The sequence below is a fragment of the Nyctereutes procyonoides genome, unplaced genomic scaffold (genome assembly GCF_905146905.1).
Source record: "Nyctereutes procyonoides isolate TBG_1078 unplaced genomic scaffold, NYPRO_anot_genome, whole genome shotgun sequence".
NCBI classification, from domain to species: domain Eukaryota; kingdom Metazoa; phylum Chordata; class Mammalia; order Carnivora; family Canidae; genus Nyctereutes; species Nyctereutes procyonoides.
The window spans coordinates 26,613,940-26,630,913 of NW_026575133.1; positions in this window are offsets into that span (position 1 = coordinate 26,613,940).

The following is a 16,974-nucleotide window of genomic DNA, read 5'->3' on the forward strand; positions in this document are numbered from 1 at the left end:
TTCATGTTTGCGTGCCCAGAAAGGCCTCGTCTCGGTGTAGTCATTCCGGCCACTCTCCGGAGACTTACTACAGTGTAATGGTCACGAAAACGCACCAGCACCCGGAGTTTGGGTAAGGCTGGTTTCGGGGGAAATCTGTGAACACAACTTACTAAGATGTTTCTGTTGGTTTCAAGGAGTGTGTATGGGGTGTCAGTCGAGTACAACACGGAGTCTTAGAAAGTCCCCCAAAGGCACCTGTCGCGTAAGGACTGATCTTGTTTGAAGAGACTGCTCAGCCTGAGTCGGCCTAACCTTCCAGAGCTTCCAGCACTTGGTGCCCTTCGAGTGTCTTAGTTACAGAACTGCGTCCGAATGAGGATCTGCCGGCTAACAAGTGCATTCTGGATTCCGTGGGAGCCGTTGCTGGTAAGTGATGTATCTCTTCCAAAACCCAAGGCAGTCGTCTGTTTTCAGGGGGATTTTAAAATGTGGCCTGTATCCCTTTAGGATTCTATTCTGTCTCCTGCAACTATTGAGAAAAAAGAAGACCGGATTCTTTCAGCTTACTTAGAAGTCTGGAAATGCTTAATTACATGTTGTAATTGGGCTTTTCTGGAGAAGGATCAAAACACAAAAACGGAAATCTCATCCCCAAACATTCAGACCCTAGGGATATAGGTTTTAAAATTCCAGACAAAGTGGAGCGGTAACAATAACTGCTTCAATAAAAAGATTTAAATGTACTGTTTTGTGAATCCGTATCTTAAGGAGGCGAAAAAAGAGCCTGGGGAGTGTAAAATAAAAATACAATAGAAAGAAATAATGGCTGTTAACTGTGTTCTGGGTCGGCTCTGCCTCGAGCGTACGTCTCATTTTAGTTACTAAAAGATCATTCTTCTGCAAAGTTCCAAGTCCTCCTTTCCCACGGCAAACCGTAATGCTGCCAGACTGGGAGACCGAAAGGGAAATTGCTTCTGCAAATGTGGTGCTAATAAATAATGGAAAATGTTTACTTTCCAACTTTATGGCAAACAGATTTGGGAAAAGTTCTCGGATTTCGCTTAAATTGTCTTCCTTTTGACAGTGACTTTTGTGATGTCCTGAATAAAGCAGAAGAGTCAGGACACAGGGCACATCCAAATTGGGTTTCTCTGGGTTACTCTGACCCCTGGGATGGGGAACAGGGCACCCCCTCATGAGTGGTGAGGCCTCAGAACATCAACAAGGAGACGTGCCCTTGAATGTAGCACCAAGAAGTGGCTTTCATTGTCTGCACAGATTTACCAAAAGGATTTTTCACTTTAGCATTTGTCTTAAGGCAAAAAACTAGAAATTAATGCTAATGATAGTGGAATGGTTAGATGTGTTACACCCATGGAAACAATAGCCTGCTGCCATTAAAAATACTGAGGTAGAAGTCAAAAAAATGTCTTGCCATGGAAAGATAGGTTTTAGGTATGTGAAGAAAGTCAGGTTTGGGGCAGCCCCAGTGGCCCAGCGGTTTAGCACAGCCTTCGGCCCAGGGCGTGATCCTGGAGACCCCGGATTGAGTCCCAGGTCAGGCTCCCCGCATGGAGCCTGCTTCTCCCTCAGACTGTGTGTCTCTGCCTCTCTCTCTTGTCTCTTATGAATAAATAAAATCGTAAAAAAACAAAACAGACAAACAAAAAAAACATTTTCCAAATGGTTAGTGTAAGTCATGGTCTGATTTTTATGGGGGAAAATAGGTAAACTGCTGTTGATAGAAAACAATCTGGAAGGATATTCACCCAAGTATTTTTTTTTCAAGATTTTATTCATTTATTCATGAGAGACACAGACAGGCAGAGACACAGAAGGAGAAGCAGGCTCCCCGCAAGGAGCCCGATGCGGGACTCAATCCCAGGACCCCAGGATCACGCCCTGAGCCAAAAGCAGAAGTCCTTGGATGTTCACCCAGGTATTAACAGTGTTTTCCCTAGGTCAGAGCAATACAGGTGATTTTTCCCAGCCTTGTTTGTATTTTCTAGTATTTTCTGCAATAAGTATCTGTATAATAAGAGATTTCAGAAATGGCAAGTCATTGGTAACACAAATTACCTCATGCACACCACCCAAGAGGTGATCCTGCAGACATCCTTGATTCTCTGCATCTCTCTGCCACCACATGGCAGTGCTTGAGATTTGTGGCCAATGTAGATTAGCCTTGTGGATGCTGCTAACTTCCCTGCACTCAACTTTTATCTTATTTCCAGATGAAATCTTACATTTTGTTTTGCATTGGCATGGGTTTTTTTTTCCTAATAAAACTAGAGCCAATCCTACTTTTCTTTGTTTGGAACCCACTTCCTATATTTCCAAGAAGCACATAAGAAAGGCCCTCTGAGGTTGAAAGTGATTCGAAACTGAAGCAGTTACTTAGGATATTTCTCTAAGGCAAATATGCTTCCTACAAAATAGATTTTGGAGTGTTGAACTGTCAGAGTGAGTTCCTTCATCTTGCAGAGAACTAGATTCCTGTGTCCTGCTTGCTATCCCTCTTCAGTATGGTCTCCTTCCTGCTTGGGAACTCAATACCTTGTGTTGAGTATTAGCAGGTGTAGAACCTTGACGGGCCACCCTACATACAAACAGGTCTGGGAGGTGTTTGATTCCAGAGCAAATATATGCTTGCTTGGGACATTTGCAGTGGCCAACCAGTTGTGGGCACCACTTGATAGAGCTTGAGGCCACTATTCATTAGTCTTGATTGATTAGAAATAGATGTGGTGTAGGGGCACCTGGGTGGCTCAGACTTTAGCTCAGGTCGTGGTCTTGGGGTCCTGGGACTGAGCCCCGAGCAGGGAGCCTGCTTCTTCCTCTCCCTCTGCCCCTCCCCCCATGCTTGTGTTCACTCTTTCTCTAATAAATAAATAAAACCTTAGTGGTTTTTAAAAATGATTTTGTTTATTCATGAGAGACACACACAGAGAGAGGCAGAGACACAGGCAGAGTGAGAAGCAGACTCCCCGTGGGGAGCCTGATGCAGGACTCGATCCCCTGACTAAGGATCATGCCCTAAGCCAAAGGCAGATGTTCAGCCACTGAGCCACCCAGGTGTCCCAATATATAAAATCTTGAAAAAGATGTGGTTTACCTGTACCAAATTGTGGACCATCCAAAAGAACTTTTAGACCTTTCAGAGTGGGGTATGAGGGAGGAATTTGGAGACCATTAACTAACCACTCTCTAGAAACAAGTCCAAGTTAGATACCTGGCATATGTGAGATGGGAACTTGAGAGATTTATGCAACTTGAATCCTTATCAAGCTCTCCATCTTCTCAATCTGTCACCGTCCTACTCATTGTTTAAGGTCCAGGTCAAATGTCACCTCCCTCAGGAAACGTTTCTGACTCACCTGGGAGGTTCTTGCAACCTAAGTACTTGTTCAAACATCTGTTGGGTACCTGGCAGGTATCTGGATACGGCACTCAGCATGTCACACAGAGTTCTAGGTAATATGTCTAACTCCCCCCGTGGGACATGAAGCCCTTAAGGGCAGGAAATTCTGACTCATCTCTGAAGTCCTGGCACCAGCACAAGCTAGGCCTAGAGCAGCTACCAATAAATACCTGTTGTGTGACAGTTGAATGGAAATAGGGGGACCCAAATAAAACTGCCCTGTAGGATACCTGTTCCTGGAGAATTAGGCCATAAGCCAAAGGTTATCATCTGGGGAAGTTAACTAGTATAAATTTTGACTTCTTCAAACTACACATGTACTGAAAACCCTCTTGACAAAGTTTCCTACCTAAGCCTGTTGGGGCCATCATGCAGCACACAAGGTAGGCACAAATGCAGCATCGTGTCAAGGCTAGGGAGAGGCCTCAGAGATTTCCATCAGGACCACTTCCCCTCTATTAGCTGGGTGGTCCCAGGAGTCTCCCAGCCTCTGGAGACCTCTCTTATCTGTAATATGGGCTTGAGGGTGGGGCTGCTTGTCCCGCAGCAGGATAGTTGGGGGGATTGCTCAGAAGCATAGAAATGCCTTTGCAGACCAGAAAGCGCCGCAGCAGCGATGACCTTAGAGCCGGCCGGACCTCGTTTTAACATCTTCCTAGGAAAGGTGCCTGAAGAAGCCAGGACCATCTCTGAAGAGAGTTGCACACAGTCCCTGGAGAAACCTGCAAGGGCCTGGAAAGCAGTCTCGTGAGCATCACTTCCTTCCTGGGGTGGGTTTTCCTCCAAGGCCAGGATGGGTTTCTGCCGACCACACTCAAAGGCAACGCTTGGTGCGGCTCCTGGAACAGTGTCCTGCAGCCACACGGGAGACGTGCTCCAAGGGCATGAGCCACGCCTCAAAGAACAAGATCTGCCTTTTAGAACCCGGTCTTGTTTTCAACTTCATCCTTTGGCCATTTTGGAAAATAATTTGTCAAGCAAACAAGCATGAAGGGATTTTATAAAGTGAAGACCAACGAAAGGCATTTTGCCCTTTGAAACGGTGGTGAAAACGTTCACCTGCTTTAGAGTCTGCTGCACAGGCACTGGCTCCTGTGTCGCCAGGGCAAGGGAGAAACCCACGGCCAAGGTCGCAATCGGTCATCTGGGGTGCCTGGGGCATCTGGGCTTGGCTGTGTTGCACCTCACCGTCTCGAAATCATTCATTCCTCCTTTTTTCTCTCCTGGTAGTGTTTTCAATGATAGGTAGAGAGGATAGTATGAAGAACCGCGATCTTTCCTGCCTCAGTTTCAAGGATTGTCAACTATTCCACACTCTTGCTTCATCTTCCTCTTTCCTTTTAAAAAATTATTGCTCTGTTCTTTCAAAACATGTTCCCAACAGCTCATCCTTTTTGCCTACTCCTAAACACTTCTTCGTGTCTACCTAGGAAATAAGGGCTTTTCCTTACACAATCACAGTTACCACCCCAATGAAAAGAATAATTTCCTTGCTATTATCTGGTGCTTTGTGCATGTTCCAGTATCCTTGGTTGTCTCAAAATTCTCTGTTTACAGTGGAGAGATCTCACAATCACCCTTCATCTAGCGATCAGTCTCACTAACAGGGACTCCGTGACCCCATGGGCCTCCTCGTGTGATGTGACTATGAGCACACTTCACCTGTGGGTGTTCAGATTTTCTAACCTTGAATCCAATCAGGTCATTGGGCCTAACTTCCAGCATCCAAGAAACACACAGGGACAAAGTAACCAATGTCGTGAGGAAACAGATCTGGAAGATGGGACACTATGACATAACTGCTCTAAGTGCTTCAAAAAGTCAGCATCATGGGGGGAGAAAAAAAGGTGGAGGGACCAATCTGGCTAAAAGAGATTCTAGAAACACAACAACCTGGGTCAGCTGCGACTTTGGGGAAAAAAACTATGCATTTGGGGAAATTTGAGTAGGGACTGGGTTCGATGATATTAGGAAATTGTGAACTTTCTCAAGCACAGTAATGATATGATGGTTATGTGAGAGAATCTCCCAATTTTTAGGAAATGCAGGCTGCCTGTTTAGGGGTGAAGAGTCATGATGTCTGCAGTGCACATTCAGATGGTTCAAAAAACATGTATATAGAGAAAGACAATGTTGTAGAGTTCAGCAACTGGTGAATCTAGGTGATAGTATATATATGAGTGTTCACTATACTTCTACTCTTCCATATATTGGAAAATGTACATAAAAGAATGGAGGGGAAATAAAAACATGAATAAAAAAAAATAAAAACATGAATGATGACAATTCCTACTTTGCTATAACATGGGCAGGATGATATTAAAAATATTCAATGACTGATATGGAATATAAACCAGTATAGAAATAATGAAGTTAATATATTTTCTTCTTGAAATAACCTGAGATGTATAGAGACATTTCATACAGATAGAGAAAATGAAGGGTATATATTGTAGTATAAATTACTCATCACATTATTCTAAGAATTTTCAAGTCATTTTTTTAAGTTTAGAAATTGTTGGTGTGATCTCTTGTTCAGTACAGCTGTTGCTGGCTAAATGGCGCCCCTGTCTGGGCCACAATCTGACTTAGGGATTGCATCAAACTTTTCCAGTGGCTTCCTCGTTAAATCAATAGCATCTAGTGACACAGAGTCTCAGGAAGTAGGGAATCACTTTTATCATCAACAGTCTTTCTCTGAACGCTGGACTCACTTGGTTTCTACTAAACCCACAGCATCTGCATTTGGAATTTTTCTAGCCTTTATCATAGTGAGGTTTTTGTATAGCCAATCTCTATTATCAACTATCTTACAAATACTCTGTTAGAACGTCAGGTAAGTCAGCTCAATTTTATTAATTTTTGTTTTACTTAAAATCCACAAAGCTGGGGAATCCCTGGGTGGCTCAGCGGTTTAGCGCCTGCCTTTGGCCCAGGGCGCGATCCTGGAGTCCCGGGATCAAGTCCCACGTCGGGCTCCCGGTGTGGAGCCTGTTTCTCCCTCTTCCTGTGTCTCTACCCCCCCCCCCCCGTCTATTGTAAATAAATAAATAATCTTAAAAATCCACAAAGCTTTGCAAACATCAGTTGGCCAATTTTAGGATTAAATAAATTAAAATGCATCAAAGCTTACTATGCTGATTTATTTATTTATTCTTAAGATTTTTATTTATTTACTTGAGAGAGCAAAAGCGAGAGCATGCAGTGAGTGCAGAGCCCCATGTGGGCTCGATCTCATGACCCTGAGATCATGACCTGAGCTGAAACAAGGGTCAGATGCTTAACCAACCACACCACTCAGGCACTATTATGCTCATTTATTTTTATGATGAAATAGCAAGTATGTTTTCATGTAATTCACTGGACAATTTAACAGTTCTTCCCCCTAGGAATTGCCATTTTGTTGCTTTCAAAAACACATCATAATTCTTTGCCTTTCTAATACCTTTTGTTCCTTTTTCATGCTTTCCTTTACCAGTTTTCTATGCTCACCCTTTATCAGTTGCAAAAAAACAAAACATTTCTTTCTTGTAGAACTCAACAAAGTACTGAAAGTACTGACATCTCTGTTTGAAAATTAATTTCTAAAACCACACCTTTATTTTCATTTTCCAAATGTTAGCTACTCCTACTTTATAATTTCCATTAAAGATAAAACCGAAGACTCAATTTTTAAAATTTTAAAAAGATTATGTATTTATTTTCAGAGAGGGTATGAGAGCACAGGCAGGAGGAGTGGCAGAGACAGAGGCCGAAAGGGGTCGATCCCAGGACCCTGAGATCAGGACCTGAGCTGAAGGCAGATGCCCAACCGATCGAGCCACCCAGGCATCCCTGAAGACTCAATTCAATTTCCAAACTCTCTTGTAGCTTTAGTACCTGAGACTGCCCATGGATCCAAATAGTATTCTGGTTTTCAATTTATAGGTTCTCAGCCTATATGATACACTGTTTAATTTTCTTGAATAGTTGTTTGGTGTGATAGTAAATACGGTGCTTTCTAAAGAAAAGATTTAAAGTGATTTAGGTGATTTACATATTTTATTGTATCATTCTCAGATAATTCAATGTATCCATGAGGTGTCAAAACATCCAGAAAATATTTTAAGCTTTGGCTGAAATTTAGATTTCCTTACTGGCTTTATACGAGCACTATCTACACAAAATCAATAATGTTTACTTGTAAATTCTTCCAGTGGAATCATTTTTATTGAGTAGCAACAATAAAGCTCACTGTATTACTTCAAATATTGCTCATTGAGGACAATGAGAGCCATTACATAGCTCAAAATCTTAAAGCCTCGCGTTTAGGTAAATTATCAAGATATTTCTATGTATAAGAGATGAAAGCTCATCAAAAACAATTAAAATTTGGGGCAATTGGGTGGCTCAGTCGGTTAAGCATCTGTCTTGGGCTCAGGTCATGGCCCAGGGACCTGGGGTGGAGCCCCACATCAAGCTCCCTGCTCAGTGGGGAGTCTGCTTCTCCCTCTCCCTCTGCCCTTTCCCCCTGCTTGCATGTGCACCTTCTCTCTCTCTCTCTCTCTCAAATAAATAAAATCTTTTTTTTAAGATTGTTTATTTATTCATAGAGACAGAGAGAGAGAGAGAGAGAGGCAGAGACACAGGCAGAGGGAGAAGCAGGCATCATACAGAGAGCCTGATGTGGGACTCGATCCAGGGTCTCCAGGATCACGCCCTGGGCTGCAGGCGGCGCTAAACCGCTGCGCCACCAGGGCTGCCCTCAAATAAATAAAATCTTAAAAAAAAAAATTCAAATTTCATGGCCTTGATTTATACATTTCCAAAAAAGAGGTCTTCTTATTTTGGTAGATTTGTTTTGCAATAAGTTTCAATTGTTTACTACTGAAATAACTGCTTTATTGAGATATGATTAATATATCATAAAATTCACCCTTTTAAATGACACAATTCAAGAGTTATGGTATATTCACAGAATTATGCAACCACCACCACTATCTAATTTTGGAACATTTTCATCATCCCTAAAAAGAAACCCCATCTCTCTTCCCCATGCACTCCAGTCCCTGGACACCACTGATTTACTTTCTGACTCTATGGACTTGCCTGTCCTGGACATTTCACATAAATGGAATTATACAGTACGTGGCCTTTCGTGCCTGGTTTCTTTTACTTAGCATAATGCTTTTAAGATCTACGTATGTTGTAGCACCAATCCGTACTTCACTCCTTTTTATGGCCAATAATATTACTTCATATGGACATACCACATTTTGTTTATCTATTCATCAGCTGGTGAACATTTGCATTGCTTCCACTTTTTGGTGATTATGGATAATGCTTTGCAATGAGTTTTGCAATAATATATAAGCTCTCTCATTAAGAGGTGGAGTGTATTTCTCTACTCCTTAAATCTGAACTGACCTTATGATTTGGTAATAAATTGGGTAATAGAAAGTAACAGAGGCCTCTGTGTTTCTTCTATCCTTTCACCACCATGAGAACAAGCCTATGAGGGTCTGCTTGACCATAAGAGACATTATAGAGGAGAGCCCACTCACTTGTCCAACCCCAAACCATCCTGGATTGTGTGTCCTGCCACCTGACCCCAAACATATGAAATCACCCAGCCAAGACTGTAGATCTGTCCACCCTCAGCTCACTGCAGGTAAGTAAGGGAGCTGAGCCAAGACCAGAAGACCTGCCCAGCCAGGCCCCGCTTAAATTGCCAACCTGTGGAACTATGAGTAAGATTCAAGGCTATTGTTATAAGGTGCTGCTTTTCTAGAATCATTTGTTAGGCAGCATTAGCTAGCTGATACAGATAGAAACGAGCCTAGGTGTTAAAGCTGAACATTTGCTAAAGATGAGGAAATCATGTGATGCACAGTGCACTTCACCCTGTCAGCACAGACAAGCTATTGTCATCCTGGATCTCTGGACCAAAAAAGCAAAAGAGTGAAAGAACGTGGCCCCCAAATGGAACAAGCCAGTTGACATCCAGATGACCCAGGAGAGGCCAAGGCCGGGCTCTCCACAGCATCCCACCATCAGCACAGAGGGCGACTGCTACACAGCAGAATGAGCCCTGACCTTTATTTGATTGAAGAAACCTATAATAAGGATGCTGGGACCTTGAGCAAAATCACCACACCTTCCTGGATCTCAGCTCCCTGCTCTGAAAAAGTAAGGTGGCAGAGGGTGAAATTTGAATCTTGAGGGAGGTGTGTAGAATAAGAAGGTAGCTGGAGCAGAGTCACCTGGTGGCCATAGCTGGAGGGAGGGCCTGTGGTGTTTCTGCCCCTGACATCCCTGGAGATATCTCAGGTCCTCCCCAGCCTGGTCCTGGCTCTTCAGCTCTTATCTAATAATGTGTGTTCTTTGGAATCCTCCTAGCGAGTCCTCTTCTCTTGCCAAAGTCAGAAATAATCTTTGTTCCTGGCAACTATGTATGAAACCCTTGCTGATACACACCTCTCAAGGAGTTGCCAGTCTAGAATTCTAGAGAACACCTGACACTGTCACTTGGTTAATCATTGGTCAGGATGTAAAGAATACATCAGTGGATAATTGGGTATGGGGAAGGTGTGCAGAGAGAGGCTTTCAAAGATCTTCCAAGAGTCTAAAGAGAGGCAGTGTGCTTCACGACAGCCCACAGCAGGACATGGAGAGACTTCGGTGTGGGGGACATTATTCCAGACCCTAAGGGTGAGCTCAGATGGGACAGAACTATGAAATAAATTGGACTACAATGTGATATGTGAAACGATAAACACATCCTCAGAGTATGGGAATAGCACAAAAGAGGGTCAGGGAAGGCTTTTTGGGAGGAGGTGACATCTAGGAAGATGGGAGAGAAGATTGGCCAGGCCCATAAGAGGGGTGGATGGCAGGTGCACAGACTGGGACACACAGGAGGCAGGTCGGTGTGCTCAGCGGATAACCAGTATTTTTCTCGTTTTTTTTTTTTAAATTAATAAACTATTTTTTTAGAGTACTTTCAGGTTAACAGCAAAACTGAGCAGAAAATAGAGTTCCCATATACCCCCTACTCCCGCAGAGCCTCCCCAACTGCCAACGTCCTTCAGCAGAGAGGTACTTCTAACAACTGATGAACCTATACTGACATGGCATTATCACCCAAAGTCCATAGCTGACAAGGGGGTCCACTCTTGGTGTTGTATAGTCTATGGGTTTTGACAAATCATAACGTCATGTATCTACCACTATAGAATTGTACAGAATGATCTCACTGCCCTAAAAGTCCTCTGTGCTCTGCTCTCGATTCATCCCACCCCTCAAACCCTTGGCAACTACTGATCTTTTTACTGTCGCCATAGTTTTTGTGTTTTCCGGAGTATTACATGGTTGGAACCAAACAGTACATAGCCTTTTGCAGATTGGCTTCCGTTACTTAGTCACATGCATTTAAAATTCCTCTGTCTTTTCATGGCTGACTAGCTCATTTCTGTTTAGCCCAGGATAATATCCCACTGTCTGAATGTACCACCGTTTATTTATCCATGGTGCCCAGTAGTTTGTGACTGAGTGTGCGAGGGAGATTATTGTGGTGGGCAAGGCCCACGGTTGCTAGTGCTGGGGAGCTGGGCCTCGTCCAGGAGCTATGAGGAGCCCACAAATGGATATTCAGCCTGAAGGAGTAACATGAGGCCTGGGTCTAAGATCACACATGGACCAAATTACTGGGTGTGGGTTCCATCACTCAGCTGTGCGACCTTCTGAGCCTCAGTCTACCCATCCTTTAACGGGGCTGATGCTAATACCTAACCCAGCCTACATCACAGGGTTGCCATGAGACTAACCCGAGAGGATCCAAGAAAGAGCTGTGTGAACTCTTAAGCAGGGTGCCCGGCAGGAGATTCGTATCCCAGTAAAGCCCTCTCCCTCCTCCTCGTCACTCTGCTCTCCTCTGCTTATTTAGATGCATGCTGTGCTAGCTTTTGTTTCCTCTGGTCAAAACCTTGAGCAGGTTCCCTTCCAGACGGGAGAGATGGAATGTTCTCCCCTCACCTGAGGAGACTGGGGATATCGTCTGCCTGAGGGCTTTCTTCTTGTTCCTTTTCCACTTGAGGTTCCTGGGCATTTCCTGAAGCCTCTCAGAACAGAGGCTCAGCAAAGTTTCCATCTGAGATGGCACATGGCCCCCCATGTCCATTGACAGCATGGGTGTTTCTGGCAAGAGCCCGTATGTCAAGCCAAGTATCCGTGGTCTCCCTCAGCTTGAGTGCTCTCAAAGTGCCTTCAGGTGCTGAGGTCTTGTGGGACCAGCAGCATTTAGAAAGCACAGGTGAATTTCCTGGAGAGTAGCCAGCAATGAGGGTGACCAACTTATCCTGGTTTGCCAGGAACCTCCTGATTTTAACATTGAAATTCCCACATCCTGGAAACTCTTCGATTGCTGACCACCCTACCACTAGTCTAAACTCTACTCAAGGATCCAAATGGCATTTAAGGGATGGCATCCTACAAAATCACTGACCCTGCAAATCCCAGCAGTTGCCCCAGCCTGCTTCCATAGCCTATCCCTCCCTGGGAGAAATTGGCAAAGCCCGGTAGCATCTCAGGTCAATCAGGGCTAATAAAACTCTCCTCTTTTGAATGTATTTACTCACATTCACGGGCTATATAGACAAGAAGAAGTGAGCACACCTGGATAAACAGTGATCCTAGGTTAAAAGAAAAACCACAGGTGAGATATTCAGTGGGGGTGGGGTGGGAGGAGAGGAGATAGACCAGGCCTGGTGTCCATGCGGTGCCTTCAGCCAATCGGGGTCCTCCAATCAGGACTGCAAATGTGGTGTTCTGTAGGAATGACCTTTGCATTCTCTGTCCTTTCTGAACAAGGCTCTATCTCTGCCCACCCCACCTGTCCAGGCCACAGCTCTGGTCCAGCAGCAAGGCCCTCAGGCCTGTCCACCCAGCCCTGGCTTCTCTCCTGAGTCCCTCCCCCGAGCACACCAGCTCTTCCAGGGAAGCATTAGGCTTTCTGCGCAAACTTGCTCCCTGTCCAGTGGTCATGCAGACCCCTACTATGGAGTGGGGACCTTAGGGGTGTCTCCAGGCCACCTCTCCCAGAACTGTGAAGTAGCTTAAAACGGCACCATGAAGTGGCTTTTGGAATCCGAATCAGCTGGGGCTTGAAATCCTAAAAACAAAAACAAACAAACAAACAAACAAACAAAAAAGAAATCCTAAAAACAGTGTGCTGTAGGACAAATTACTCACTGTCTCTGAGCCCCATCGGTAGGTAGAGATGGGCAGTAATACTTTTCTCATGAGGTTATTGTGAGGATTAACTGAGACAGAGCATGTGAGGTCCTGAAAACAAAGCCTGGAAATAAACACTGGTACTTTTGGCTACTGTTGTCTCGAACCAGGTCTTCATCCCAGACACCTAGTTTTACAGATAAAATATCAGCAAGCCCTGGAGCTGGAAGCTTTTCCACAAATGGGGCCCTTGGAGGGGCCTGAGGGCCCATGTGGGATCAGAAGAACCAATAGGGCCCTGTCACCACCCCCCTTATTCCATGTCTTGATCACATTGGGCTTTGGGTAATAGAAAATGTCTTAAAACTACATATTGGTCTAGTCCAGTCCTGATGAAAATGTTCATTTGTACCGTCCATCACAGAAGGCATCAGCCACATGTGGCTGCTAAGCACTTAAAATATGGGCTAGCACAACTGAAGAAGCTATTATTTATTTATTTATTTATTTATTTATTTATTTATTTAAAGATTTTATTTATTCATGAGAGACATAGAGAAAGAGAGGCAGAGACACAGGCAGAGGGAGGAGAAGTAGGCTCCTCTCAGGGAGCCCAACATGGGACTCGATCCCGGGTTTCTGGGATCATGACCTGAATCAAAGGCACACACTCAACCTTTGAGCCACCCAGGCGTCCCTATTTTATTTTATTTTTTTTAGATTTATTTATTTATTTATTTATTTATTTATTTATTTATTTGTGAGAGAGAGAGAGAGAGAGAGGCAGAGACACAGGAGGAGGGAGAAGCAGGCTCCATGTCAAGAGCCCAATGTGGGACTCGATCCTGAGACTCCAGGATCGTGCCCCGGGCCACAGGCAGACGCCAAACCGCTGAGCCACCCAGGGATCCCTATTTTATTTTTAAAAATATTTTTTGGGGACGCCTGGGTGGCTCAGTGATTGAGCATCTGCCTTTGGCTCCAGGGTGTGACCCTGGAGTCCCGGGATGGGGTCCCACATCGGGCTCCCTGCATGGAGCCTGCTTCTCCTCCCTCTGCCTTTGTCTCTGCCTCTCTCTCATTGTGTCTCTTGTGAATAAATAAATAAAATCTTAAAAAAAAAAGATTTTTTTTATTTATTTGAAGGAGAGAGAGCTTGAGCAGGGGGAGAAGCAGATGGAATGATAGAGGCAGACTCTCTATTGAACAGGGAGCCCGATGCGGGACTCAATCCCGGGACCCCAAGATCATGACCTGAGCCTAAGACCGATGCTGAACTAACTAAGCCCACCCAGGTGCCCTTATCCATTTTTTAAAAGAAAGATTTACTTATTTAAGCAATCTCTACACTCAACGCAGGGCTTGAACTCACGACTCTGAGATTGAGACCTGAGCTGAGATCGAGAGTCGGCTGTTTAACCAACTAGCCGCCCAGGGACCCCTACTTTTTATTTATTTTTAACTAATTGGAATCTAGAATTTAAATGGCCACATATCACGTGGCCAGTGGCTACCACCCTGGGCAGCACAGGACGCTAGCCCCTTATGGCACAAAGAGAGAACTGAGTCAAGGGTAGCAGGGCCATGTGCCCCAGGTCACCAAGCCAGGGAAGGATCCAGAGCTCAGGCCACCTGCCTCCTCTCAGACCATCGCACACTCAGAACGTCCACCCAACAGAGACCATCTCGGCCACATTTGTCCCAGATTGAAGTAAACAAAGAACAAGCTGGAGAACAAGCTGGAGCGCCGGGCCTGGGGCCCCCCGGGCCTTGGCAGCCCGCTCGGGAAGCTCACTGTGCTCAGCTCAGCCTGCGATGTCCTCTGCGGTGTCCGGCAGGCCGGAGCCAGGCAGGTCTCAGGGGGCCTCGCCTGAGCAGCTGCAGTCTGGGGGACCCCTTCCCGACCACACGCTCCCTTCCCCTGACCGGCTGGGCCCAGAGGAGCCGATCAAGGCGGCGCCTTCCGCGCCCTCCACCTGCTCGGCGCCCGGCCTGCCCACTCCGAGGTGCCCAGGTGCAGCATCAAATTAATCCCCGTTCTTCATCCGGAGGCTGGCACGCAAACGTCCACCCACCCGGGGGGAGCGGGCGCAGAGTTTGGAGAGAGGCTGAGCGACATCCAAGCCCTCAGGAGAAGGGGGCCGGTGGGGGGATCGCTGGCACCTTCCCCTGGCCATCTGTCCTCACCGCATCCTGTGTGCGGGCACTTCGCTGTGGCCGATGCTGGGCCCTCCTGCCCCGGCGCCTGGAGACCCCGGGGCACGGTTGTCAGTCCCGCCTCAGCTGGAAGATGTGGCCTCTTCTCTCCCTTCCTGCTTCTCTCTTTCTATCCCCCACCCCCTCCCTCTTTCCCCGTCCCTCCTCTTTTGTTGGAGTAAATTTTTATGAAACTGTCACATGCACACAGAAAAGGACACAAATACCGTTAGGGCTTGTCAGATTTCTACAAAGCCCACGTACCTGTGAAACCAGCACGAAGATCAAGAAATACACTTATTGTTGCAATCATTTTATTTTATTGTTTAAAGATTTTATGTATTTATTAGAGACAGAGAGAGAGAGAGAGAGGCAGAGACACAGGAGGGGGGAGAAGCAGGCTCCATGCAGGGAGCCCGACGTGGGATTCGACCCCGGGTCTCCAGGATCACGCCCTGGGCTGAAGGCGGCGCTAAACCGCTGAGCCACCGGGGCTGCCCTGTTGCAATCATTTTACAATATATATAGTGAAGCATAATGTTGTACACCCAAGACTAATGTTAAAAGTCAATCGTACCAGAATTAAAAAAAAAATGAAATAGAATACCTGTGCCTTAGAATGCCCCCATGGGCCCTCTCAATCCCCTCCCACCTCCTGACCTCTCTCATTGTTGCGGACTGAACGTTTGTGTCCTCCCAAAATGCAGATGTTGACACTCTAATCCCCAGTGCCTTTAGGCGGTGAGTAGGGTTAGATGAGGTCACCAGGGTGCGGTTCCCATGCTGGGATCAGGTTCAGGATCAGGGTCTTTAAAAAAATGTTTTTGGCAGGGGGCGCCTGGGTGGCTCAGTCGGTTGGGTGTCTGCCTAAAGCACAGGTCGTGATCCCATCGAGTCCCTCACTGGGCTCTCTGCTCACCTGGGGGGGCCTGCTTCTCCCTCTCTCTCTGCCAGCCGCTCTACTTACTCGTGCTCTCTCTCTGTGTCAAGTGAATAAATAAAATCTTAAAAATTTTTTTTAAATATTTTATTTATTTGAGAGCATAAGCAAGAGAGCATGAGCGGGGGTGGGGGAGGGGCAGAAGCGGACTCCCCGCAGAGCTGGGCTCCATCCCCGGACCCGGCATCATGACCTGAGCCAAAGGTAGACGCTTAACGGACTGAGCCTCCTAGGCGTCCCGGGATCAGGGCCTTTTTGAGAGAAGCCATGAGAAAGTTTGCAAACCAGGAAGAGGAGTCTCACCAGAACCCGCCTGCTCCAGCTCGTGGTCTGCGACTTCAGGGCTCTAGAACTGTGAGTGATGCATTTGTGTCGTTTGCAGCCACCCAGTCGATGGCATTCCCTTACAGCAGCCCACGCTAAGACGGCACCATCAGTAAATGTCTTATAAACTTGCCTGTTTCTTCCACTCGCCATTATATTTGTCGGACTCATCTGTGTGGCCGAAGACAACAATTGTGCAATCGTGGATGGACGTTTGAGACTTTTCGGGGATGGGGGTGCAAATAACGCAGTTGTGACATCTCATCCTGTGTTTGGGGAGACCTATATGCGCATTTCTTTTGGGTATATATTTAAGGGTGAATTGCTGCTCATGGGGCATGTAACTGGTTAGCTTTAGTAGACGCAGCCGGCAGTGCGGTCACTCAGCCTATCCTCCCAACAGCCGAGTGTGAGGGTTCCAGCAGCCCATGCTCGTCTGCACTTGGTATTGTTCACTCGAAACATTTTAGCCATTGTGGTTAGGATGAGTGGCCACCACCGTGGTTTGAAGTTGTGCTTACCTGGAAAGTAGGGAGGTGAAGCACCTTTCTGCGTGTTTTCTGGCCATTCAATAACTTCTTTTTTTTTTTTTTTAAAGATTTATTTATTCAGAGAGAGAGAGAGAGAAGCAGGCTTCAAGCAGGGAGCCCGACGTGGGACTCAATCCCGGGTCTCCAGGATCACACCCCGGGCTGCAGGCAACGCTAAACCGCTGCACCACCGGGGCTGCCCCATTCAATAACTTCTTTTGAGAAATTCCTCCTTGAGCTCATTTTTCTATTACGTCACCTGCCTTTTTTATTGATTTGTAAGAATTCTTGTATATTCCAGACATATTTTTCAAATATGCATATATGTACATATTGTGTGTGTGTGTTGCACGTACACGTATGCATATATA